Here is a 26,455-nt window from a genome sequence, read left to right as displayed (position 1 = left end):
ATTCCAATCCCACCTTCCAGCACCCGGTCCGTAGCCCTGCAGCTTACAGCACTTTAGGTGCAGGTCCAGGTACTTTTTTTTTTTTAAAAAGAGTTGAGGGTCCCTGCCTCTACCTCCAATTTGGGCCGCGAATTCCATACACCCACCACCCTCTGGGTATAAAAGTTTTTCCTCATGTCCCCTCTAATCCTTCCGCCAATCAGCTTAAATCTATGTCCTCTACTTCTTGAACTCTCCACTAGGGGAAACAGGGAATACTTCCTGTCTACTCTATCTGGGCCCCTCATAATTTTGTACACCTCAATCAAGTCACCCCTCAGCCTCCTCTGCTCCAAGGAAAACAACCCCAGCCCATCCAATCTCTCCTCGTAACTGCAATTTTCAAGCCCTGGCAACATTCTCGTAAATCTTCTCTGCACTCTCTCCAGAGCAATTACGTCCTTCCTGTAATGTGGTGACCAGAACTGCGCACAATACTCCAGCTGTAGCCTTACCAGCGTTTTATACAGTTCCATCATTACATCTCTGCTTTTGTATTCTATACCTCGGCTAATAACAGAGAGCATTCCGTATGCCTTCTTCACAACCTTATCTACCTGTACTGCCACCTTCAGGGACCTGTGTACATGCACTCCAAGGTCTCTCACTTCCTCTACCCCTCTCAATATATCCCCGTTTACTGCGTATTCCCTTTTACTGTTTGCCCTCGCTAAGTGCATTACCTCACACTTCTCCGGGTTGAACTCCATTTGCCACTTTTCCGCCCACTCCACCAACCCATGGATATCTTCTTGGAGTCTACAGCTATCCTCTTCACTATCAACTACACGGCCAATTTTTGTGTCGTCTGCAAATTTGCCAATCATGCCCCCTACATTAATATATACCACAAACAGCAAGGGACCCAACACTGAGCCCTGTGGCACACCACTGGAAATGGATTTCCATTTGCAAAGACATCCATCAACTTTTACCCTTTGTTTCCTGTTACTGAGCCAATTTCGGATCTAATTCGCCACATTCCCCTGTATGCCATGGGTTTTTACCTTTCTGACCAGTCTGCCATGTAGGACCTTGTCAAATGCCTTACTAAAATCCATGTAGACAACATCCACTGCACTACCCCCATCAATCCTCCTGGTCACTTCCTCAAAGAATTTAATCAGATTTGTAAGGCATGACCTTCCCTGAACAAATCCATGCTGACTATCCCTGATTAAATCATGCCTTTCCAAGTGACAGTTTATCCTATCTCTCAGTATTGATTCTAATAATTTGCCCACCACCGAGGTAAGACTGACCGGCCTATAATTGTTCGGCCTTTTTAAACAACGGTACTATGTTTGCAGTCTTCCAGTCCTCCGGTACCTCCCCTGTATCTAGTGAGGATTGGAAAATGATCCTCAGAGCATCCGCTATTTTCTCCCTGGCTTCCTTCAATAGCCGAGGAAACAATCCATCCGGTCCTGGTGACTTATCAACTTTCAAGGATTCCAGTCCCTCTAGTACTTCCTCTCTCGTTATGTTTACCTTATCCAATATTTCACACCTCTCCTCTTTAACTACTATGTCCGGATCATCCCTTTCCTTTGTGAATACGGAGACAAAATATTCATTTAAAACCCTACCCACATCCTCTGCTTCTACACACAAGTTACCTTTATCATCCCTGATAGGTCCCACCTTTTCCTTAGCTATCCTCTTGTTCTTAATGTACTGATAAAACATCTTTGGGTTTTCTTTAATCTTACTAGCTAATATTTTTTCATGCCCTCTCTTTGCTTTCCTTATTTCCTTTTTTACACCATCCCTGCACTTTCTACACTCTTCTAGGCTTTCTGCAGTATTTAATTTTCTGTGACAGTCATAAGCTTTCTTTTTCTGCTTTATCTTGCCCTGTTTACTTCTAGACAACCAGGGAGCTCTAGATTTGGCAGTGCCACCCTTTTTCTTTGAGGAGACGTGTCTGCATTGTACCCGTAGAATTTCACTTTTTAGTGCCTCCCACTGATTTCTCAAGTAGTTGTGTCCAGTCCACTTCTGCCAAATCACCTCTTAGTTCTGTAAAATTTGCCTTCCCCCAATTTAAAACGATTACCCCTGATTTAACTCTGTCCTTTTTCATAATAATGCTAAAACTACCTGAATTGTGGTCACTATCCCCAATGTGGTCACCCACTGTCACTTCACCCACTTGCCCATCTTCATTTCCCAGGACTAAATGTAGAATTGCATCTCTTCTTGTTGGGTTTGTCACGTACTGGCTAAAAAAGTTCTCTTCAACACTGATCAAGAATTTTGCACCCTCTGTGCCCCTCACACTGTTTGAATCCCAGTTGATGTGAGGGTAGTTGAAGTCCCCTACTGTTATTGCCGTCTTATTTTTGCACTCAGAAATTTGCCTACATATTTGTTCTTCTATCTCCCTTTCGCTATTCGGGGGTCTATAGTACACTCCTAGTAGTGTGACTGCCCCTTTTTTTTTACTTCTTAGCTCAACCCATATGGCCTCAATTGATGATCCATTTAGCATATCATCCCTTCTCACAACTGTAATTGATTCTTTAACCAATAATGCTACCCACCCTCCTTTTTTACCACCCACTCTATCCTGTCTGAAAACTCTATATCCAGGGATATTGCGCTGCCAATTATCCCTCTCTTTAAGCCAGGTTTCCGTTATAGTAATGATATCATGCTGCCATGTGTCTATCTGTGCCCTTAGCTCATCTGCTTTGTTTGTAATACTCCTTACATTGAAGTATATACCCTTTAACCCCGTCAAATTCCTGGGCTGAACACTATTTAACCTTTGCTTCTTTTGTCTTTTTGAGTTGCTAACTACGTCACTAACTGCTTTTCAATTTCTGGTTTCCTGGTCTGAATTTGTCCTATCTGTACCTGCCCTTTGGTTCCCATCCCCCTGCCATACTAGTTTAAACCCTCCCCAACAGAAACAGCAAATGCCCCTGCGAGGATATTGGTCCCGGTTCTGCTTGGGTGCAACCCGTCCAGCTCCCGCCTTTCCCAGAATCAGTCCCAATGCCTCAGGAATTTAAACCCCTCCCTCCTACACCATCTCTCAAGCCACGTATTCATCTGGTCTATTCTCCTATGTCTGCTCTTGCTAGCACGTGGCACTGGGAGTAATCCTGAGATTAATACCTTAGAGGTCTTGCTTTTTAATTTATTTCCTAACTCCCTATATTCTGCTTGCAGGACCTCATCCCTTTTTTTTAAACCGATGTCGTTGGTACCGATATGGACCACGACCTCTGGCTGTTCACCCTCCCCCTTCACCAGGGAGGCAACATACCATCCTGGAGTCACGTCTGCGGCCGCGGAAACGCCTATCTGTTCCCCTTACGATGGAATCCCCCATCACTATTGCTCTCCCATTCTTTTTCCTCCCCTCCTGTGCAGCTGAGTCACTCGTGGTGCCACGCTCTTGGCTCTTGCTGCATTCCCCTGATAAGCCATCTCCCCCAACAATATCCAAAGCGGAATATCTGTTTGAGATATCACTTCAACAATAACTGATTTCATGATACCAGACATGCTGCTGAGATGAGGCTAGTAGGGGGGAGCAAGGAGAGGAATCAAATCCGTCATCTCCTCTACTACCTATGGAGGCTGATTTTAGAACAGAATTGGTGGGTGCCTCCTGCCCACCCTTCCGGCCAGGGCTGATGTGTCGCTCAGAGACCCAAGCATGGTGAAGGACAGTTAAGGTGTCAGCCGTGGCTCTGTGGGTAGCACTCTCACTTCTGAATCAGAGGATCGTGGGTTCAAGTCCCACTTCAGAGAATTGAGCACATAATCCAGGCTGAACACTCAGCGAAGTACTGAGGGAGTGCTGCACTGTCGGAGGTGTGGTCTTTTGGATGGGACGCTAAACCGAGGTCCCGTCTGCTCTCTCAGGTGGACGCAAAAGATCCCTTGGCCACTATTCGAAGAAGAGCAGGCGAGTTCTCCCTGGTGTCCTGGGCCTATATTTATCCCTCAACCAACATCACTAAAACAGATTATCTGGTCATTATCACATTGCTATTTGTGGGATCTTGCTGTGCGCAAATTGGCTGCCATGTTTCCCTATACTTCAAAAGTACTTCATTGGTTGTAAAGAGTTTTGGGACATCCTCAGGTCATGAAAGGCGCTATATAAATCTCAATCTAGTTCCTATTATGCATCAGCCCACAGCACAAAATGACCCCAATGCACCATTAATTTACAGTCTCACTCGCTAAGGATGGCCTGTGTGGGACAAGAACAACTGGCTGCACCAGTCGCTCTCCTAAAGGTGGGCTGAGGAACATTGCTGGGGCGGTGAAGAGGGAGCTTTACTCCCCAACTAATCCACGAACAGAGAGAGACCAAGTGGATCAATTACATAGAACTTCCTTAAAGTGTAAGCAATGGTCGATAACACCATAAAAAGACCAATAGCATTTTAGATTTATAAATAGGGGATAGAGTACTACAGTAAAAAAGTAATGATCAACTTGTAGAAAACATTGGTTAGGCTACAGTTAGAGTATTGTGTGCAGTTTTAGGCACTTAATTATAGAAAGGACATTAAGAACCAATGAGGAGAAGAGAATTTATTTTACGCAACAAGTTGTTATGATCTGAAATGCACTGCCTCAAAGAGTGGTGGAAGCAGATTCAATAATGACTTTTCAAAAGGGAATTGGATAAATACTTGAAATGGAAAAATTTACAGGGCTATGTGGAAAAGGCAGGGAAGTGGGACTAATTGGATTGCTCTTTCAAAGAGCTGGCACTGGCACGATGTGCAGAATGGCCTCCTTCTGTACTGTATCATTCAATGATTCTATTAAAGCCATATAGTGAGGACAGTGTAGAAGACGATGAAAGGGATGGGAAACTATAGTTATGAGGGGAGACTCGAGATACTGGGACTATTTCCATTGGAGCAGAGAAGGCCAAGAGGAGAGTTAATAGAGGGTTTTTTAAAAATTATGAACAATACTGATGGAGTGAATTGAGAAAGAGTACTTTATTTGGTTGGCAAGACAGTGATGAAGTGACATTAATAAAATTGTCATTAAGAGTAAGGAGAGAGGTCAGGAGAAATTCCTAATGCAGTGCATGGCTGGAATATTTTGTTACGGGGAGTGTTTGAGGCAGAGACCATTGCATCTTTTAAGGGAAAATTGGATAAATATTTGAAGCAGAGGAAGATACAGGGCAGAGAGCAGAGTAGTGAGATTTGTTTTGGATTCCTCCAGGAAAGAGCCAGCATAGACTCAATGAGCCAAATGGCCTCTTTTTGTGTTGTAAATTTCTGTGCTTTAGCTGATTGTTTGATAGGGCAGAATAAAGGATGTTTTACTGTGACAGCCTTTGTTCAGTGGTAGCACTCTCACGTCTGAGTCAGTGTTGTGAGTTCAAGTCCCACTCCAGGAACTTGAACACATAATCCAGGCTGATGTAGTACTGAGGGAGTGCTACATTATCAGAGATACTGAAACACTGAACCAAGGCCCTGTCCACCTGTTCAGGTGGACACAAAAGATCCCACGGCAAGAGCCAACATTTCCTTCTCAACCAACACCACCAATTGTTGATTTGCTGTTTCTGAGACCTTGCTGAACGAACAACAGTGACTTCACAATAACAATAAATCAGTGGCTGTGAAGCAGATTGAAAGACACTATATAAATGTAAGTTCTTTCTTTCTTGTAAGATCACTATGCTGCATCTGACCTGGGAATGATCGATGCTGACAACGGGTGCACTAAATGGGAAAGTGTTCCATCCACCAGCACTGACAGCCCTCATCCACCAACAAACGACGTAACAGGATATCAATACTGCCCCACAGACAGGGAGATAGATCCAGGTGCATTGAATTACAAAGAATTTTACAGCACAGAAACCGACCATTCGGCCCAACAGGTCTATGTCAGTCTTTCTGCTCCATACAAGCCTCCTCCCACCTTACTTTACCTCATCCTATTGGTATATCAACAACAACTTGCATTTGTATAGTGCCTTTAACGTAGTAAAACACCCCATAGTTCTATATATCATAAGAACATAAGAAATAGGAGCAGGAGTAGGCCAATCGGCCCCTTGAGCCTGCTCCGCCATTCAATAAGATCATGGCTGATCTGATCCTAACCTCAAATCTAAATTCATGTCCAATTTCCTGCCCGCTCCCCGTAACCCCTAATTCCCTTAATATCCTTCTATTCCTTTCTCCCTCATGTACCTATCGAGCTTCCCCTTAAATGCATCTATGCTATTCGCCTCAACCCTTCCACGGGGCAGCGAGTTCCACATTCTCACCGCCCTCCGGGGTAAGGAACGCGAGACTCAGCTCACAGTCTGGCTATCCCCCCCCCCCCGGTGCCGCGAGTGGCTGATCTCAGCCAGGTCGCCGGTTACAGACCCCAGCGGAGGTGAAGGTGACCCCAGCCAAAGGGGGGAGGGGAGGGGACCCTCAAAAGCACACCGCCCAACAATCTTCGCCCCCATTGGTCGGTCGGCCGGCGTGCGAGGAAGATGATGGCAAGGAAACCGGGACAAAGCCCCTTTTACCGTCCCCCTCACAACAGAACATAAATCTCACACAACTTCAAGTAAGAAAGATCTAATTCTGATATGGATGGTGGTTTGTATTTTAATATTTAAATTGTTAAGCTGCTGCCAACCCCTCCTTATAACTGTGGAGTGGGAGGATCTTATTTTTTTTAAAAACTCCACATCTATTTTTAAGAAAGGGTTTATTTTATCGTTAATAAGGATTTTTTTTAAAAATTGTTAATCTGCTAACAAGGTGTATTTTTCCTCACTCACCAGCCCAGGCCGCAGCCCCTCCTCTCTCCTCATCGCCTCAGAGGACAACTTCTCCCCACACAGCGCAACCTAACCCGCTCACCGGAAACTCCCCCCCCTCCCCCTCCCCCTCCCCCTGACTGACGGCCCGATCCGCCAATCGACTGGCCGGAACTCGGCCCGCGCTGACGTCATCGCACCATTTAGGGAGCGCCGTGGAGGCGGGGACCATGCTTAACCAGGCTTGGTTGAGAGTGCAGCCGGGCAAAGTTCGCTGGACGTCATGGGTTTAAGGCGGGACAAAGCTGCCCATTGGCCAACAAGAGATTGATTAGCAGGCGGTCAACCAATCATGATACAGAGATCAATAGGTCCTGTCCTCTGGGTGGGGGGGGGGAAATTCATTGAATATTTTCCAGGAATACCAATTTTGGGGGTCAATTATTTAAAATGTTCATAAATCATTCATAATTTCTAGTGCCACTCAATGTAACTTTTATATTAAAGGAAAAAACACTTCTATAAATATAAACAAAATGGTACAATTTTAAAGGGGGTGCAGGAACAGAGAGACCTGGGGGTGTATGTACACAAACCTTTGAAGGTGGCAGGACGAAGTTGATAAAGTTGATAGAAAAGCATACGGGATCCTGAGCTTTATAAATAGAGGCATAGGGTACATAGGAACATAGGAACAGGAGGAGGCCATTCAGCCCCTCGTGCCTGCTCCGCCATTTGATAAGATCATGGCTGATCTGTGATCTAGCTCCATATACCTGCCTTTGGCCCATATCCCTTAATACCTTTGGTTGCCAAAAAGCTATCTATCTCAGATTTAAATTTAGCAATTGAGCTAGTATCAATTGCCGTTTGCGGAAGAGAGTTCCAAACTTCTACAACCTTTTGTGTGTAGAAATGTTTTCTAATCTCGCTCCTGAAAGGTCTGGCTCTAATTTTTAGACTGTGCCCCCCGACTCCTAGAATCCCCAACCAAATCCCCAGTACAAATGCAAGGAAGTTATGCTAAGAACATAAGAACATAAGAAATAGGAGCAGGAGTAGGCCAATCGGCCCCTCGAGCCTGCTCCGCCATTCAATAAGATCATGGCTGATCTGATCCTAACCTCAAATCTAAATTCATGCCCAATTTCCTGCCCGCTCCCCGTAACCCCTAATTCCCTTTACTTCTAGGAAACTGTCTATTTCTGTTTTAAATTTATTTAATGATGTAGCTTCCACGGGCAGCAAATTCCACGGACCCACCACCCTCTGAGTGAAGAAGTTTCTCCTCATCTCAGTTTTGAAAGAGCGGCCCCTTATTCTAAGATTATGCCCCCTAGTTCTAGTTTCACCCATCCTTGGGAACATCCTTACCGCATCCACCCGATCAAGCCCCTTCACAATCTTATATGTTTCAATAAGATCGCCTCTCATTCTTCTGAACTCTAATGAGTAGAGTCCCAATCTACTCAACCTCTCCTCATATGTCCACCCCCTCATCCCCGGGATTAACCGAGTGAACCTTCTTTGTACTGCCTCGAGAGCAAGTATGTCTTTTCTTAAGTATGGAGACCAAAACTGTATGCAGTATTCCAGGTGCGGTCTCACCAATACCTTATATAAATGCAGCAATACCTCCTTGTTTTTATATTCTATCCCCCGAGCAATAAAAGCCAACATTCCGTTGGCCTTCTTGATCACCTGCTGCACCTGCAAATTAACTTTTTGATTTTCTTGCACTAGGACCCCTAGATCCCTTTGTACTGCAGTACTTTCCAGTTTCTCGCCATTAAGATAATAATTTGCTCTCTGATTTTCCTGCCAAAGTGCATAACCTCACATTTTCCAATATTGTATTGCATCTGCCAAATCTCCGCCCACTCACCCAGCCTGTCTATATCCCCTTGTAGGTTTTTTATGTCCTCTTCACTCTCTACTTTCCCTCCCATCTTTGTATCATCTGCAAACTTTGATATGTTACACTCGGTCCCCTCCTCCAAATCGTTAATATAGATTGTAAAGAGTTGGGGACCCAGCACCGACCCCTGCGGAACACCACTGGCTACTGGTTGCCAGTCCGAGAATGAACCATTTATCCCAACTCTCTGCTTCCTGTTAGATAACCAATCCTCCACCCATGACAGAATATTACCCCCAATCCAGTGATTCTTTATCTTGAGCAATAATCTTTTATGTGGCACCTTGTCGAATGCCTTCTGGAAGTCCAAATACACTACGTCCACTGGTTCCCCTTTATCCACCCTGTACGTTATGTCCTCAAAGAACTCAAGCTAAATCTTTATAAATCACTGGTTAAGCCCCAGCTGGAGTATTGTACCCAATTCTGGGCACTGCACTTTAGGACGGACGTCAAGGCTTTGGAGAGGGTGCAGAGGAGAATTATGACAATGGAACCATGGAGGAGGGACTTCAGTTCTGTGAAGAGACTAGAGAAGCTGGCTATTGGCCAGGACGTCGGGGAGAACTCCTCTGCTCTTCTTCAAATTGTGCCGTGGGATCTTTTACATAAAAGAGAAGCTGGGATTGTTCTCTTAGAACAGAGAAGGTTAAGAAAGAAAGACTTGCATTTATATAGCACCTTTCATGGCCTCAGGACATCCCAAAGTGCTTTACAGCCAATGAAGTATGTTTGAAGTGCAGTCAATGTTGTAATGTAGGAAACACAGCAGCCAATTTGCACACAACCGGCACAAACAAACGGCAATGTGATAATGACCAGATAACCTGTTTTTAGTGATGTTGGTTGAGGGATAAATATTGGCCAGGACATTGGGGAGAACTCCTCTGCTCTTCTTCAAAATAGTGCCATGGGATCTTTTACATCCACTGAGGTCTCAGTTTAACGGTCCATCCGAAAGATAGCACCTCCAACAGTGCAGCACTACCCTCAGTGGGAGTCTCAGTCTGGATTTCACATTCCAGTCTCTGGAGTGGGACTTGAACCCATAACTCTCTGACTCAGAAATGAGAGGAGCTACCCATTGAGCCATGGCTAGCACCTAGTCTGAGTTTCAATCCCTGCCTTTTAGAGCAGTACTGTAAGTGGGCCTAGCAGCTCAACATAGCAGAATGGCCAAGATTGGGAACTCAGCAAATAGGGTATCAAGGGCATGATCCACCATTCCATGATGCAATGCTTGGGTGCCTCAAAATGCATTTTATTGGTTAAAGCAGCCTTCAGCAGGGCACATTTTGGGGGATCAAGGACAAGCCCCATTAAATGTTATGTTTGTGGAGTGAGGATGAGGTGGCATTTGTGAGGTGAGAGAGGTATAGTATGTACTGCCCAATAACCTCACAGAAATTCCGTTCTGCACCATGCCAGGTTTGAAGTCATCCTGCCAAGTTGTTGCTCTATTTGAGCAAGACTCATCCTTTTTTTTCTGGTTAAAATTTAACTTGTGCTTCTAAACATTTCAACCTTCAGATGGAAGGCAGAAGTGAGAACAGCGAATTCAGACCAGGGCTGCAACAGACCATGGGTGACATTCAGATTGTTCTCAATAACCCTGGACTAAGGATGGGAAAAATCAGCCAGCGTTCCTGCTCTTGACCTCTATCCTGCTGAATGTACATGGATGTGTGAGGCCAAGATCAGTCCCAGCTGTGATTATCCTCTACCTCCCCACCCCCCGCCCTCCACCCCCCACCCATGGTCAAATACATTATTACTACTCACTGTCTAGGCTCTTACATGAAGAATGGCTCAGATAATGGAGGAGAGGAGAGGGGAGGGGAGGAGAGAGGGAGGGGAGGGGAGGGGAGGAGAGGAGAGAGGGAGGAGGAGAAGGAGAAGGAGAGGAGAGGAGAGTGGAGGAGAGGAGAGGACAGGACAGGACAGGGCAGGAGAAGAGAGTAGAAGGGAGGAGGAGAGGGCAAGTGAAAACATTATTAAAGACGTCACAAGCTAGGGTTTGTCTACCAGCGGTGTGAAACACAAGAGCCAAAAACATTAGAATAAAAAAAGAACAAAAGAAAGAACTTGCATTTATATAGCGCCTTTCACAACCTCAGGATTTCCCAAAGCGCTTTACAACCAATTAAATATTTTTGAGGTTTAGTCACTGTTGTAATGTGAATAGGGTATAAAAGCCTAAAAAGCTCCTCCCAGCTCTCTACCAGTGTCCCGTGTAGATGACAAGCAGAACCAGAGTATCGATTCCAGTGTACCCCTGCCCTTTGTGATTAACCCTCTCCTTTGGGAGGAGAAACAACAACAACTTGCATTTATATAGCGTCTTTAATGTAGTAAAACGTCCCAAGGCGCTTCACAGGAGCGATTATCAAACAAAATTTGACACCGAGCCACATAAGGAGATATTAGGACAGGTGACCAAAAACTCGGTCAAAGAGGGAGGTTTTAAGCAGCCTTCCTGCTGAAAGAGATTCAAAGCAGATCATGAACTAACATCCAGCAGCAGTGTGCCAGTACAGGAGCGGAGATCTCAGCCTCAAGCCCTCCTCCTACCTTGAGTGCAGGAGATGCAAAGGCCTTGCCATCATTGTGCAATTATTTTATTATTATTCACCCTCTCCCCCCTTGCCCCCAGGGTTGCCAACTCTGGTTGGGTGTATTCCTGGAGGTTTCATCACATGACCTCCCACCTTGAACCGCCCCGCCCCCACACTCCCGCCATTGGTCCATCCTCCAGGGGCCACCACCTTCCCAGGCCAATTGGAAAGGGAACAGACTCTTTGTTACCCAATTGGTTCAATCTCGACTGTGAGTGAAACAGCCTTTTTCCCCCCATCTCCGTTATTTTTATAGCTAATAAATTAAAGTGTTCAAAGAAATGAAAAAACACAAAGTTTTTTTAATGCCCCTATGACTTTTCTCCAGGGTTTTTGCTCGCAGCAGTGTCCTGGAGAATAATCTTCAATTTCTGGAGACTCCAGGACAATCTTGGAGGGTTGGCGACCCCACTCCCCACCCAGCTATCAAGAAAAATACTTTGAGCCTTAACACCAACACCAAAGCTCAGTTGCCCTTTATCCTGTCCTGTGCTGTTCGCACATCACCCCTGACCTCACTGACCTACATTGGCTCTCAGTCCCCCAATGCAATAGTTTTAAAATCTTTGTCCCTGTCTTCAAATCCCTTCACAGCCTGGCTCCATTATATCTCTGTAACCTCCTCCACCCTTATATCCCCTCCCACACCCTTCAGCCCTCCCACCCTAGCCTTTTGTGCATATTCCCTGCCCCCTTCACTGCACCATGGCAGAGCCTTCAGTCACCTCAGCTCTACTTTCTGGACCTCCCTCCCTAAACCACTCTGCCTCTCCTCTTCTCTCTCAAAAAACCCATCTTTTTGACCTTGCCTTTGGTCACCCCTCCTACCCTCTCCCTCCATGGCTCAGTATCCATTCGTCTTTGCTGACGGGAGGGTCGGTAACCAGATAATTGGTGAAAGAACCGGGGGGAGATGGGGAGAATTTTTTTAATGCAGCGAGTTGTTATGATCTGGAATGAAAGGGCGGTGGAAGCAGATTCAATAATAACTTTCAAAAGGGAATTGGATAAATACTTGAAAAAGAAAAATTTGCAGGACTATGGGGAAAGAGCGGAGGGAGTGGGACTAACTGGATAGCTCTTTCAAAGAGCTGGTACATGCATAAAAGGTCGGATGGCCGTCTTCTCTGCTGTAAGATTCTATATAATTATCAGTAATTGTGGGTTCAAACTCCACTCCAGGGATTGAGAATATTTACTCAGTTCAACCCTCCAATGCAGTATCATAGAATCATAGAATCATAGAAGTTACAACATGGAAACAGGCCCTTCGGCCCAACATGTCCATGTCGCCCTGTTTATACCACTAAGCTAGTCCCAATTTCCTGCACTTGGCCCATATCCCTCGATACCCATCTTATCCATGCAACTGTCCAAATGCTTTTTAAAAGACAAAATTGTACCCGCCTCTACTACTGCCTCTGGCAGCTCGTTCCAGACACTCACCACCCTTTGAGTGAAAAAATTGCCCCTCTGGACCCTTTTGTATCTCTCCCCTCTCACCTTAAATCTATGCCCCCTCGTTATAGACTCCCCTACCTTTGGGAAAAGATTTTGACTATCTACCTTACCAATGCCCCTCATTATTTTATAGACTTCTATAAGATCACCCTTAAATGAATTGTGGCATTTTTTTAAACAGTACTGAGGGAGTGCTGCGATGTCAGAGGTGAGCTGTGTCTTTCAGGGCGCGTTGTGAAGTTGAGGGCCTCTCTGGATATTCCAGTGGTCTATTGATGTGATCATGAATGGCCCTTCAGCTGGAACGTTCCCACTCCCCCAAAACGTGATTTCTGCCGCACTCCCGGCAAAGGTATGGTGCCGGAGTGGGACTGGAGCAACTCTGAGGAATATCCCAGCCTACGCCGCTATATGAAGAAAAACACGGAATTTCCCCCCCAGGCTCCTGGCTGACATTCCTCCCTCACACAGCACCACCACCAATAGACGAGGCGCTCTCTCATCGCGCTGTGTGTGCATATTTGCTGCACGCGCAAAAAAGCGGCCGCTGTATTTGTCTACATAACAACGGTGAACGTCAATCGAGAATTCATTTTGAGATATTTCTGGGGGATCTGTTAAGGCACTGTATAAATGCAAGCCTTGCTTTCTCTACAGGTGTCAGGCTAAATGGGGAGGGGTTGAATTGAGCCACTCATTAAAACATACAAAATTCTTACAGGGCTCGACAGGGTAGATGCAGGGAGGATGTTTCCCCTGGCTGGGGGAGTCCAGAACCAGGGGTCACAGTCTCAGAATAAAGGGTAGGCCATTTCAGACTGAGATGAGGAGAAATTTCTTCACTCAGAGGGTGGTGAATCTTTGGAATTCTCTACCCCAGAGGGCTGTGGAGGCTCAGTCATTGAGTACATTCAAAACAGAGATCGATAGATTTCTAGATAATAAAGGCATCAAGGGATATGGGGATAGTGCAGGAAAATGGAGTTGAGGTAGAAGATCAGCCATGATCTTGTTGAATGGCGGAGCAGGCTCGAGGGGCCGGATGGCCCACTCCTGCTCCTATTTCTTATGTTCTTATGTTCACTCCCGTGAAAAAGTAAAGGTGGAAAAGAAAAAGTGGAACCAGTATGACCAGAGACAAACTGCGACTCGAGGGAGGAGAAACAGTCCAGATCACTCCTGTGTACCTGGGGTTGCCAACCCTCCAGGATTATCCTGGAGTCTCCAGGAATTAAAGATTAATCTCCTGGATACTGCTGCGAGCAACACCGGGGTGGGGGTGGAAATCATAGGGGCATCAAACAATTTTTTCATTTTCTTTGAACACTTTAGTTTAATAGTTATAAAAATATTGGAGATGGTTGGGGAGAAAGGCTTTTTGACCTGTTGGAGGCAGGAGGTCACATGATGAAACCTCCAGGAATACGTCCAACCAGAGTTGACAGCCCTACCTGTAACTCCCAGTCACAGACCAGGGCTGGGACAGCACCTCACCCCCAAACAACGCATTAGGCAACAGAAACCAAAAGACCAAGAATATTAACTTTTTAAAAATTGGACATCAAATAAATAGTAGTAGCAAGAATACACAAGTGAGTTGGATTTACACTGGGATCGCCATTTGCAATGTTTATTTTTGAAGCAGCTACTTGTCTAGCCACCGGAGGGCAGCATAGCACCATCATTGATTTTAAATTGTAAACAATTTTACAACACCAAGTTATAGTCCAGCAATTTTAAAATTGCTGGACTATAACTTGGTGTTGTAAAATTGTTTACAATTGTCAACCCCAGTCCATCACCGGCATCTCCACATCATTGATTTTAAAAGCATTGAATGTGGTAAAAAGGCTCTTTTCTTGCTGATGTCCCCTCCTTTTCTAAAATCATTGATTCCCTTTTTGTCAATAGTTTGACAAGACGAAAGAAAAGGAAGACTGGCGTTTATGTAGCAAATCAGAAACATCCCAAAGCATTTCACATGAATTACTTTTGAAGTCCAGTCACTTGTAATGTAGGCAAACGATTTGCGCACAGAAAGATTCCATAAACACTAATGAGCTGTACGACCAGTTAAAGAAACACTTGCATTTATATAGCGCCTTTCATGACCTCAGGACACCCCAAAGAGCTTTACAGCCAATTAAGTACTTTTTGAAGTGTAGTCACTGTTGTGATGTAGGAAACGCGGCAGCCAATGTGCGCACAGCAAGATCCCACAACAGCAATGAGATAATGATCCGATAGTCTGCTTTTAGGTGTTGATTGAGGGATACCAGGACACTTGGGTGAACCCCCACTGCTCTTCTTCAAAATAGTACCATGGGATCTTATACATCCACCTGAGAGGCAGACAGGGCCTCAGTTTAACATTTCATCCAAAAAACAGCACCTCCAGACAGTGCAGTGCTCCGCCTCAGTACTGGCACTGGGAATATCAGCCTAGATTTTGTGGTCAAGTGTCTAGAGTGAGACTTGAACCCACAACCTTCTAACTCAGAAAGCGCAAGAGAGCGACCCACAGAGCCACGGCTGACAATTAAAGAACCCAGCTGTGCTGGGTCGCAGTGGCCAGTGAGAGAATGGGGTTCGATTCCAGGCAAAACTCCTTATGGTGACAAAAAAAAACTCCAAAAATTTTTTTATTTCCAGTAAAAAGAAAAAGGACCTTTTTTTGGGATTTGCCAGGATTGCTGCACTGTCCCTGATTACATGCGGAGGATAGAATTCAGTCTTATCTCAGAGCAGCGAGAGAGAAAGAGAGGGCAGGGCTGTTGTTTATTCCTGGGCCCAGTACTTCCCTCCTCTTTTTCTGGTAGAACACGGTGCTCGAGTGATTGTGTCGCATTATCCCGGGTCCCTGGGCTTGATTGACATCCCCTGAAGCGGATAGAGGGCGGGGGATGAATCTTACACGGGTAGGTCACATCTGTTAAGCGGAGCAGGATTTGACACATCCTGGGCTAGGTGAACCCCTCAAGCCTGGCGTGCTTGCGCCCAGTGGCCATAAATGCGTGTCACGGCACGACTCCAAAATAGGCCGGGGGGTGGGGGGGGGTGGTGATATTTGTTGATTAACGTGTGATGGATGGCACACTAACCACAGGGTTTTTATCACACTCGCGCAGCGAGACCCAACCCCCATGACTGGGCAGATTCATCGAAAAAAGAACGCAGCCTCAAGAAATCAGAATGTCAGATTAGAGGCAGCAACTGAAAAATAATTGTCCGGGAAAAAAAAACACAAATAACATCGACTGCTTTTTTTTGTTTCTAGACAGTGTAAAACTTATCCGGTTTTTATCCCCCCCTCCCTGCTTTTGAAGGCTGTCTCCTCAAAAGGGTGAGATCCAGCAGGGATGGGGAGAGCAAAGGGCACAGGAACACAGGAGGGGTCAGCCATGGTTCAGTGGGTAACACTCTCGCCTCTGAGTCAGAAAGTTGTGGGTTCAAGACCCACTCCAGAGACTTGAGCACGTAATCTAGGCTCAGTACACTAGTGCAGTACAGAGGGAGTGCTGCACTGTCTCTCAGATAAGACATTAAACCGAGGCCCCGTCTGCCCTTCGAGAGGAGACTGTGTCCGGAGGCAGATATTCAGACCGTCTGTGTCTGGACTTTCCTGGGCAAACCATCCCAAACAGAGGTCATCAGTTGAGGTCAGAGGCCAAGAGGTGGCAAAGCACCATAGAGGTCAGAGGTCACTGAATACAGTATTCCTGCAGGCTCGTGAAGACCAGAGCATCTTCCATTAGAGTTTTCAGAATTTAATGGCCCAAAGAATTTATCATGAGAAGACCATTGATTTCCCTCTTGGAATTCCATTGCTCCTACACTTTGAGGAAGAGGGTGATGAGGACTGACTGGGAAGAGAGGAGGGAATCTCAGCGAATCCGGCATCATGTGCACAGTCCCCACTCGACATGTAGATAGATACACACGACACAACTGGAATTCCCCCACAGGCCGAGTTATGCCAGCTGTAGACCCCAGGGGGAGACTGCCCCAGAGGGAGATTGTAGCCACATTTACAGACAGGCAGCGACGATGTAGAACGAACTACAGACTATCCCAGACTCAGAGTTGTGCCATCAAAAAAAAAAGTGATGACAAAGGTTCAGCAATAAGCTCAAAATGTTGCTGTAAATCTCACTAAGGGGTCCTTTAAGTGCATTTCAAAGAGCCAACCCGAGGACCCCTGCCCACCCCATTCATACGGAGGGGCGATGACTGAGTGCTGGTAAGCGGGGTACGCGCGCACTGGCTGAAATTCCTGGGGGTGGATGGCCCTTGGAGTGGGGGGGAGCAAGAAACTGGGAGCCAAACGTGGGATCTTGCCCTGACCTAAATTCCCAATGAGTGAGGGTGGGAATAGTTGGATTGACAGGACTTGGGGTTGACAAGGATACGGATTGACGAGCCCTGATCTATACAATGCGATGGTGTGAGTGGATGGTTCAGACAGTGATTTGGGAGGGTGAGATCATCACAATGGAGCGATTGTTGAAACTTGCAAATGATTTTGTGGCAATGATTGTTTAACAAGAAAACTGAAACAGCAGCTAGTCTGACTTATAGATTTATTCTATTTATAGTTCAACGAGCTCTCGACTCTCCCGTGCTGTGCCCCTGTGCGTTTAGGGGTCGCCAACATGACCTCCCACCATCCGGCCAACTCCCCCTCCCCCCCCCCCCCCCCCCCCACCACCCAATCACACACTCCACCATTGGTCACCGGACACATCAATCCCCATGGGGACTTGGACAGCAATGGCGGCTACCATACCCACAATCCTCTGAGTCCCAGAAACCACTCTATCCGTCACATGGTTTTTGCCGGTTACAGTGCATTGCATCCTGGGAGCGCTGCGGCCCTCGCCGTTTGTGAGTCTGGCGGCAACGCGACGGGAGGAGAAAGTGTCCGGTACGATTTTTACTCCCGTGTTTGTCGCAAGGAGTGTCCGGGAGATTAATCTTCAATTGCGGGAGACTCGTCAACAACAACAACAACAACAACTCGCAATTAAACAGCGCCTTTAACTAGTAAAACGTCCCAAGGCGCTTCACAGGAGCGTAAATCAGACAAAAATTTGACACCGAGCCACATAAGGAGATATTAGGACAGGCGACCAAAAGCTTGGTCAAAGAGGTAGGTTTTAAGGAGAGTCTTAAAGGAGGAGAGAGAGGCGGAGAGGTTTAGGGAGGGAATTCCAGAGCTCGGGGCCCAGGCAGCTGAAGGCACGGCCGCCAATGGTGGAGCGATGGAAATCGGGGATACGCAAGAGGCCAGAATTTGGAGTAACGCAGAGTTCCAGGAGGGTTGTAGGGCTGGAGGAGGTTACAGAGATAGGGAGGGGTGAGGCCATGGAGGGATTTGAATACAAGGATGGGAATTTTAAAACCGAGGTGTTGCCAGACTGGGAGCCAATGCAGGTTATTGTAAAGATCCAATTGAGTAAGAAAATTCTGAGCCAGTTACAGGATCGGAATGTTCTGTTTGTGGGCGAGAGACTGGCAGCTAATTAGGGGTCTTTTTCTGAAATGATTCCTGGATCTTGGATAGGAACAGGAGTCGGCCATTCAGCCCCTCGAGTCTGTTCTGCCATTCCATTAAATCATGGCTGATCTGTACCTCAACTCCACTTACCCGCCTTTGCTCCATATCCTTTGATACCCTTACCCAACAAAAATCTACCAATCTCAATCTTGAAAGCTTCAATTGACTCCTAGCACCCACAGTCTTTTTGGGGGGAGAGAGTTCCAGATTTCCACTACCTTTTGTGTGAAGAAATGCTTCCTGAATCACCCCTGAACGGCCTAGCTCTAATTTTAAGGTTATGCCCCCTTGTTCTGGACTCCTCCCGCCAGAGGAAATAGTTTCTCGACCCTTTCGAATTCCTTTATCATTTTAAACACCTCCATCAGATCACTCAACCTTCTACACACAAGGCAAGTTTATGCAACCTCTCCTCATAATTTCGGCCCCAATAATGTTCTGGTGAACCTGCGCTGCAACCCTCTTCCAAGGTCAATATATCCTCCACGGGGTGCAGTGCCCAGAACTGAACGTGACGATTGTTAATTAAAATTAAAACAACCGGAGTGTGACGAGACTCAGTGGACACCCTGCACCAAAAGTCGCTGGGTCTGCGTGCCTCTGTTGCTGGGCAACGTGAAGGGAGAGCGGCTGATGACAGGGGAAGGTCCTGGTGGTGCCAGATAGCTTTATCAGATGCCGCCTCACTGCCAACTGCCAGCTCTTCAGCGTCACATGTCAGGGAGGAGAAGTGGTTTTCATGGCAAAGATAGAGCCGTATTAACAACTGTGACCAAAAAGTGCACTCGTTTATGAGAAACCTGCCTGCAAACAGCACCCAGAGCTCTTGGTTACGGCCAATGAGTGACCCACACTTCAAAACATCTCCCAGCACCTCCTACCATCCTACCATCCCCCCACCCCCACCCCGCCACCGCCCCCCCCCAACCCCTCCTCGTCTCCTGAAAGCCTTGATTTTTGAGGGGGTTCTCGATCTGACTGAGGGCAGACCCACAGCACGAACATCCCCATTTTTAGCACAGATTAACAACAACAACTTGCATTTGTACAGCACCACGAACGTAGTAAAACGTCCCAAGGAGCTTCACAGGAGCGTAAATCAGTCAAAATTTGACACCGAGTCGCATAAGGAGATATTAGGGACAGGTGACCAAAAGCTTGGTCAAAGAGGTAGGTTTTAAGGAGCGTCTTAAAGGAGGAGAGAGAGGCGGAGAGGTTTAGGGAGGGAATTCCAGAGCTCGGGGCCCAGGCAGCTGAAGGCACGGCCGCCAATGGTGGAGCGATGGAAATCGGGGGATGCGCAAGAGGCCAGAATTGGAGGAGCGCAGCGATCTCGGAGGGTCGTAGGGGCTGGAGGAGGTTACAGAGATAGGGAGGGGCCAGTTTCCGTAAGCGAGGGCACAGGGACGACTGGTGCGGCCGTTGGGGGCAGGGGTGGGGTACTGCTGCCGTAGAGAGTGGTCTTCTGATGTCGGATATAAGGACACAGCAACTTCCTCAGGATTTGTTTCCTCTGGTATTACTCAGGCTTTTAAAACAGAATCTTGGTGTCGCCCATTCACCTCGTGCTGGCTTATATCGTGTTGTCTTTAATCCTTTTCGAGCTTGATGTTCGCCTGCACAGTCGACCTCAGGCCTTTGTCCGGGTTCCTCAATAAGTAAATGCAATTGGGGTCATTGCAACAAAAGAAAGGGCGACAAACACTTTTTTTTTGTGTGAAATGAAGAAAAGGGAAGGACTTGCATTTCTACAACTTCTTTCAAGACCTCAGGACGTCCCAAAGAGCTTTACAGCCAATGAAGTACTTTTTTGAAATGTAGTCACTGTTGTAATGTAGTCAACACGGCAGCCAATTTGCGCACAGCAAGATCCCACAAACAGCAATGTGATAAACGACCAGATAATCTGTTTTTTAGTGATGTTGGTTGAGGGATAAATATTGACCCCAGGACCCCAAGGAAACCTCCCCTGCTCTTCTTTGAATAGTGGCTGTGGGATCTTTAATGTCCACCTGAGAGAGCAAACAGGGCCTCAGTTTAACATCTCATCCGAAAGACGGCACCTCCGACAATGCAGCACTCCCTCAGTACTGCGCTGGGAGTGTCGGCCTGGATTTTGTGCTCAAGTCTCTGGAGTGGGACTTGAACCCACGACCTTCTGACTCAGAGGCGAGAGAGAGTGCTGCCCACTGAGCCACAGCGGACACCGAAGATGTGGTTTTCCCCTGAAGGCGCCGACTCTTGCAGGGTTCCAAGCGCTGGCCATTTCTCACGTTCGAGGCTGGTCAGCGAATTCGGCTGGCTATTTGACCGTGGAGGGCGTCGCAGCTGAGCCCGGTGTTATCCTCACGCACACTCATAGGGGGCTGGGAGTGGGAGAGGAGGGGGTGGGCACTGGATCGCGATCGGAAATGGAACTCTGGTCGATGTGGTCATTCCCGGGCCCAGGGGGAAGGAATGGAAAGGTCACGGGTGCACGGAGAACCGAACCCAACGTTGGTCAGTGCCTTGACCAGAAGCCGGGGAGAAGAAAAACGGACCCAAAAATAAATACGAAACCCGTCTGGAATCTGTTGTGTTGAAAGAAATCTCGACAGGCCCATCTAAAGCAGCTTCCCTCTTATCAAAGGATCTCATTCAAAGCTGAAAAGAAGAAACAATCCTCTCCTCAGTCCGACTTTGATTAACAAATGAGCAAAATGCAAAGTCTTCCTGGGCCTCACCTCGGTGCCTGTAAAATGCTCGCTTATGTTATGACAAGCCGCAGGAGGGGTCCCCGCCACAAGGTGCCAAGTGTATCTCAGCACAAGGAGCTGAAAGGAAAAGGGACTGTCGTTCCCCGCTCCCGCTCCCGCTCCCACTCGGACCCTCGGACCCTCGCTCTGCCTGTGAAGGTGTGAGCTGTGGCTCAGTGAGTAGCAGTCTCTCGCCTCTGAGTCTGACTTGTGGGTTCAAGGCAACCGTCTGCCCCTCTCGGGTGGAGGTAAAAGATCCCACGGCCACTATTCGGAGAAGAGCAGGGGGGAGTTCTCCCCGGTGTCCTGGGGCCAATATTTATCCCTCGACCAACATCACTAAAAAAAAACAGATTATCTGGTCATTATCACGTTGCAGCTTGCGGGATCTTGCTGTGCGTAAATTTGGCTGCCGCGTTTCCTACATTACAACAGCAGTTACACTTCAAAGGTACTTCATCAGCTGTAAAGCGCTTTGGGAAGTCCTGAGGTTGTGAAAGGCGCTATATAAATGCAAGTTCTTTCTTTCTTTTACCAGCTGCTTGGTTTTTATTTCTAGTTCCCCACTCGGCTCCTTGCCATCGTACCATCTCACCCAAGTGGCCATTGTTCGTGTGGGATTCGAGGCAGGGGGGGTGGGGGGCTGCCGGGCCATTCTAGTAGGAGGGCATCACAGGCGAGCCTGATCTTACTCCCCACCCCGCCCCTCGCCAATGTCCCCCCACCGCCACCTCTCAGCGTTCACACTTTCCAATAGTGTAGGGATCAGGAACAGGAACCCTGGCTGATTCTTCACCCACCTTTCCCTAACCCAGGAGCAGTGAGGCCATAAGAATAGGGGGAGGCCATTCAGCCCCTCGAGCCTGCTCCGCCATTCAATCAGATCATGGCTGATTTGTACCTCAACTCCATTTACCCTCCTTTGCTCCACATCCCTTGATTCCCTTACCCAACAAAAATCTATCGATCTCAGTCTTGAAAGCTCCAATTGACCCTCAGCATCCTCAGCCTCTTTGGGGAAGAGAGTTCCAGATTTCCACTACCCTTTGTGTGAAGAAATGCTTCCAGACATCACCCCTGAACGGCCTGGCTCTAATTTTAAGGTTATGCCCCCTTGTTCGAAGAACATAAGAAATAGGAGCAGGAGTAGGCTGTACGGCCCCTCGAGCCTGCTCCACCACTCAATAAGATCATGGCTGATCTTCGACCTCAACTCCACTTTCCCGCCCGATCCCCAGATCCCTTGATTCCCTTAGAACCCAAATATCCATCGATCTCAGTCTTGAATATACTCAACGACTCAGCATCCACAGCCCTCTGGGGTACAGAATTCCAAAGATTCACAACCACCTGAGTGAAGAAATTTTGACCCTTTCTTTCTTGACTATGAGGTTTCAGCCTTGCCCTGAGGTTTACCCAATTAAAAATGAAGCTGCCAACAGGTGAAGCATTGCACGCTTATGAGGCCCCAAATCTGTATCGCTGGTTTAATGAGTAATTTTCCAATGAAAGTATCTGCACTGTAGACCATTGTACGTGGCCATTATTTGATTTGTCGAGGCACAGAACCTACATACGTTTGTCCGATTATCAGAAATCAGGAGCTGCACTTTGTGTTTCATTTTCATACAGTTGTCCGTGATCAGCACTTGTGTGTGCGAGCCACTGAACTTACCGCCGGAAACTTGTGAGTCAGTTCATGGCTCTGGCTCCTGCTCCTGATTTGCATATTCGGCCCTGCAGGTATCTCAACCATGTTTTAACTCTGAAAGAATATATCGCGCCTTTCACGATCTCAGGACGTCCCAAAGCGCTTTACAGCTGATGAAGTACTTTTTAAGTGCAGTTACCGTTGTAATGTAGAAAAATGCGTCAGCCAATGTGGGCACAGAAAGCTCCCACAAACAGTGATGTGATAATGACCAGACATTCTGTTTTTTTTAGCGATGTTGGTTGAGGGATAAATATTGGCCAGGGCTCCGGGGAGAACTCCCCTGCTCTTCTTCGAAATAGTGCCATGGGATCTTTTGAAGTGTGGTCACTGTTGTAATGTAGGGAAGCTATAAATGAGGATCTCTCCCCGGCTGATGGCTCCGACTCGTAACGTTCCGCAGGCACCACCGCCTCGCCCGACCGCCCGTTCTTCACGCAGGAGCCCAGACCGCGAGTGTTGGCAGGGTATTCAACCGAGCGGGGCATCACAGCCGATCCCGCGCTCTCCCAACATCCGCACGCACGCTCTTTCCCGCACGGATCACCGGACAGCAATCAGGAGCGGGAGCTCGGGCTGCTTGTTCCTCTCCTCAGCCCAAGGATACTGAGGCCAGGTGCAGCGGCCCTATCACCTTCCCCAGCTGCGATCGGTAATTCAGTAACCACCTTTTGGACGAGACACGAGAATGTGAGTGGCCCTCCCACGTGTCAATAATTATAATAAAAGGGCAACTGTTATTAGAACTTCCTAAATCACAACAGTGACTGCACTTCAGAAGTACTTCGTCGGCTGTAAAGAGTTTTGGGACGCCCTGAGGTCATGAAAGGCGCTATATAAATGCAAGTTCTTTCTCTCTTTGAACTGTCAAACTTGGGCATGTTATCCCATTCGTGGCACGTAAAAGGGAGCGGGTCATGATCCACAGAGGACTGTTCATGAAGAGGCAGTATCCGCTAAGATAGATCATCTGCTCATCATCTCGTTGCTGTTTGTGGGATCTTGCTGTGTGCAAATTGGCTGCCGCATTTTCTACATTGCAACAGTGACTACACTTCAAAAGTACTTCAGTGATTGTAAAGCGCTTTTGGGACGTCCTGAGATCGTGAAAGGTGCTACGTAAACTGCAAGTCCTTTCTTAGAATTATGCTCACCCCACTCTCCAGATACTAGTCCATAGAAAGTTGCAGCATAGAAACAGGCCGTTTATTCTGCAGAGGGTTTTCTCCACATGATCCACTTACGCTAATCCCAGTCTCTTGCTCACTCTCCCATACGCTTTACTATTCCACTTTATCAAATTTCCTTTTAAAAATTACAGAATTGAGAGGATGCAACTATCAGGAAAGATTGAGCAGGCTGGGGCTCCTGTCTCCGGAAAAGAGGAGACTTGATAGAGGTCTTTAAAATTACGAAGGGATCCGATAAGTGGATGCAGAGAAACGGTTTCCATTTGTGGTTGAGTCCAGAACAAGGGGGGGGGTATCAATAAGATCGTCACTCACGGATCAAATAAAGAATTTAGATGGATTTTCTAGTGAATGTTGAGGATGTAGAACTCGCTGCCACATGGAGGGGTTGAAGCAGCTCGCACTGATGTATTTAAGGGGAGGCTTGATGCTTACATGAGGGAGAAGGGAATAGAGGGATATGGGGGACAGAGTGGGAAGAGGTTATTAGGGTGGGAGGAAGCTCGTGGTTGTTTCTGTGCTGTAGATTCTATGTAATTCTGTGCAATGTATTTTTCAACAGGAATCACGGGATAGCAATCGGGGGCAGGCACTGGGACTAAATGAAACACCCAACTGCCCCCTTTGCTGGAATCAGCTTACACTGCACTAGTCAGTGACTCAACCTGGGGGCCACCCTGGTTTGCATGTCTCAGTACCACACTGGCCGGTGGGTAAGGTGCATTTAGTGCCATTGCATCACCTTCCCGTAAACCTGCTGGTTAAAGTCTCCTTAGAAAGAAAAAACTTGCATTTATATAGCGCCTTTCACAACCTCAGGGTGTACCAAAACGCTTTACAGCCAATTAAATACTTTTTGAAATGTAATCATTGTTGTAATGTAGGAAACACGTACAGCAAGGTCCCACAGACAGCAACGCAATAATGACCAGGTAACCTGTACTTTAGTGATGTTGGTTGAGGGATAAATATTGGCCAGGACCCCAGGGAGAACTCCCCTGCCCTTCTTTGAAATAGTGGCCGTGGGATCTTTGACGTCCACCTGAGAGAGCAGTCGGGGCCACGGTTTAACGTCTCATCTGAAAGACGGCACCTCCTACAGTGCAGCACTCCCTCAGTACTGGCACTGGGAGTGTCAGCCTGGATTATGTGCTCAAGTCTCTGGAGTGGGGCTCGAACAACCGTGTGACTCAGGGGCGAGAGTGACACCTTTACTCCCTACAGCTTAGTGTTTGTCCATTTAGTAACACGCTATCGTCACAGAAACGGTGACCGCAAGTCCTAGTATCTACGGAGAATAGTGAGTTATCAGAACTTGCCAGTTAGTGATTGCAGTCTTCAAACAATGGAGCGAGTCACTCAGCCATTTGCATGTTTAGCGTCAGAGCTCCCAGAACCTGTTTAACACTCAACCAGCAGCTCCGATACTGATTTAGGTTTTTTTAAACTACCCAATTTGACTTGGGTTGAAACTCAATGCCTGTTCTCCACTGAAATCATGACTCCTTCACAACAATCAACTCCCTCACCACCGGAGCAAATTTGCTTGTCAAATGAGGGCCCTGCTCTCTGTTCCCAGATACTCGCCCGCCCCCCCCCGCCGGCTGATTGGGGGGGCGGGCAGGGGGAGGGGTGTTTCATGAAACAACTGCGCAGTTTAAAGGTCACAGGCAAATCTGCCTACAGCTGCAGGCAATGTCCATCACTTGGCTCTTCCCTGACAGATTACAGACGAGGCGGCAAAATGAGGTTTTAACTCCTTCAGTGCCAGCTTCATTATTCTGTATTGGCTCTGTCCATGGAGCACACGCCTGTACCAGTGCACATCTGTAGCAGCTCACACCTGGAGCAGTGCACATCTGTATCAGCACACTATGTATCCACACACACCTGTTTCACTGCACACATCTCACACTCCTGTATCACTGAACATTCCTGTACTCACACATTCCTGTACCCACACTCCTGTACCCACACTCCTGTACCCACACTCCTGTACCCACACACTCCTGTACCCACACTCCTGTACCCACATTCCTGTACCCACATTCCTGTACCCACACACTCCTGTACCCACACTCCTGTATCCACATTCCTGTACCCACACACTCCTGTACCCACATTCCTGTACCCACACTCCTGTACCCACACACTCCTGTACCCACACACTCCTGTACCCACACTCCTGTACCCACACTCCTGTACCCACATTCCTGTACCCACACACTCCTGTACCCACACTCCTGTATCCACATTCCTGTACCCACACACTCCTGTACCCACACTCCTGTACCCACACTCCTGTACCCACACTCCTGTACCCACACTCCTGTACCCACACACTCCTGTACCCACACTCCTGTACCCACACATTCCTGTACCCACACTCCTGTACCCACACTCCTGTACCCACACACTCCTGTACCCACACACTCCTGTACCCACACTCCTGTACCCACACAC

General features: G+C 47.4%; 1 protein-coding gene across 1 annotated transcript in view; it reads right to left on the bottom strand.

Annotated features, from left to right (window-relative positions):
* miga2 (mitoguardin 2) overlaps positions 1–6,911 on the bottom strand; it is a 54,804-nt gene extending 47,893 nt beyond the window's left edge. The window contains exon 1 of the mRNA XM_067969972.1: positions 6,827–6,911. The gene's annotated coding sequence lies outside the window, so the exon portion shown is untranslated. The remainder of the gene's footprint in view (positions 1–6,826) is intronic.
* Between the last annotated feature and the right edge of the window lie 19,544 nt (positions 6,912–26,455).

The sequence above is a fragment of the Heptranchias perlo genome, chromosome 31, assembly GCF_035084215.1.
Source record: "Heptranchias perlo isolate sHepPer1 chromosome 31, sHepPer1.hap1, whole genome shotgun sequence".
Classification (NCBI taxonomy): Eukaryota; Metazoa; Chordata; class Chondrichthyes; order Hexanchiformes; family Hexanchidae; genus Heptranchias; species Heptranchias perlo.
The sequence above is the reverse complement of the archived record's forward strand: the minus strand, read 5'-3'. Positions and strand labels throughout refer to the sequence as shown.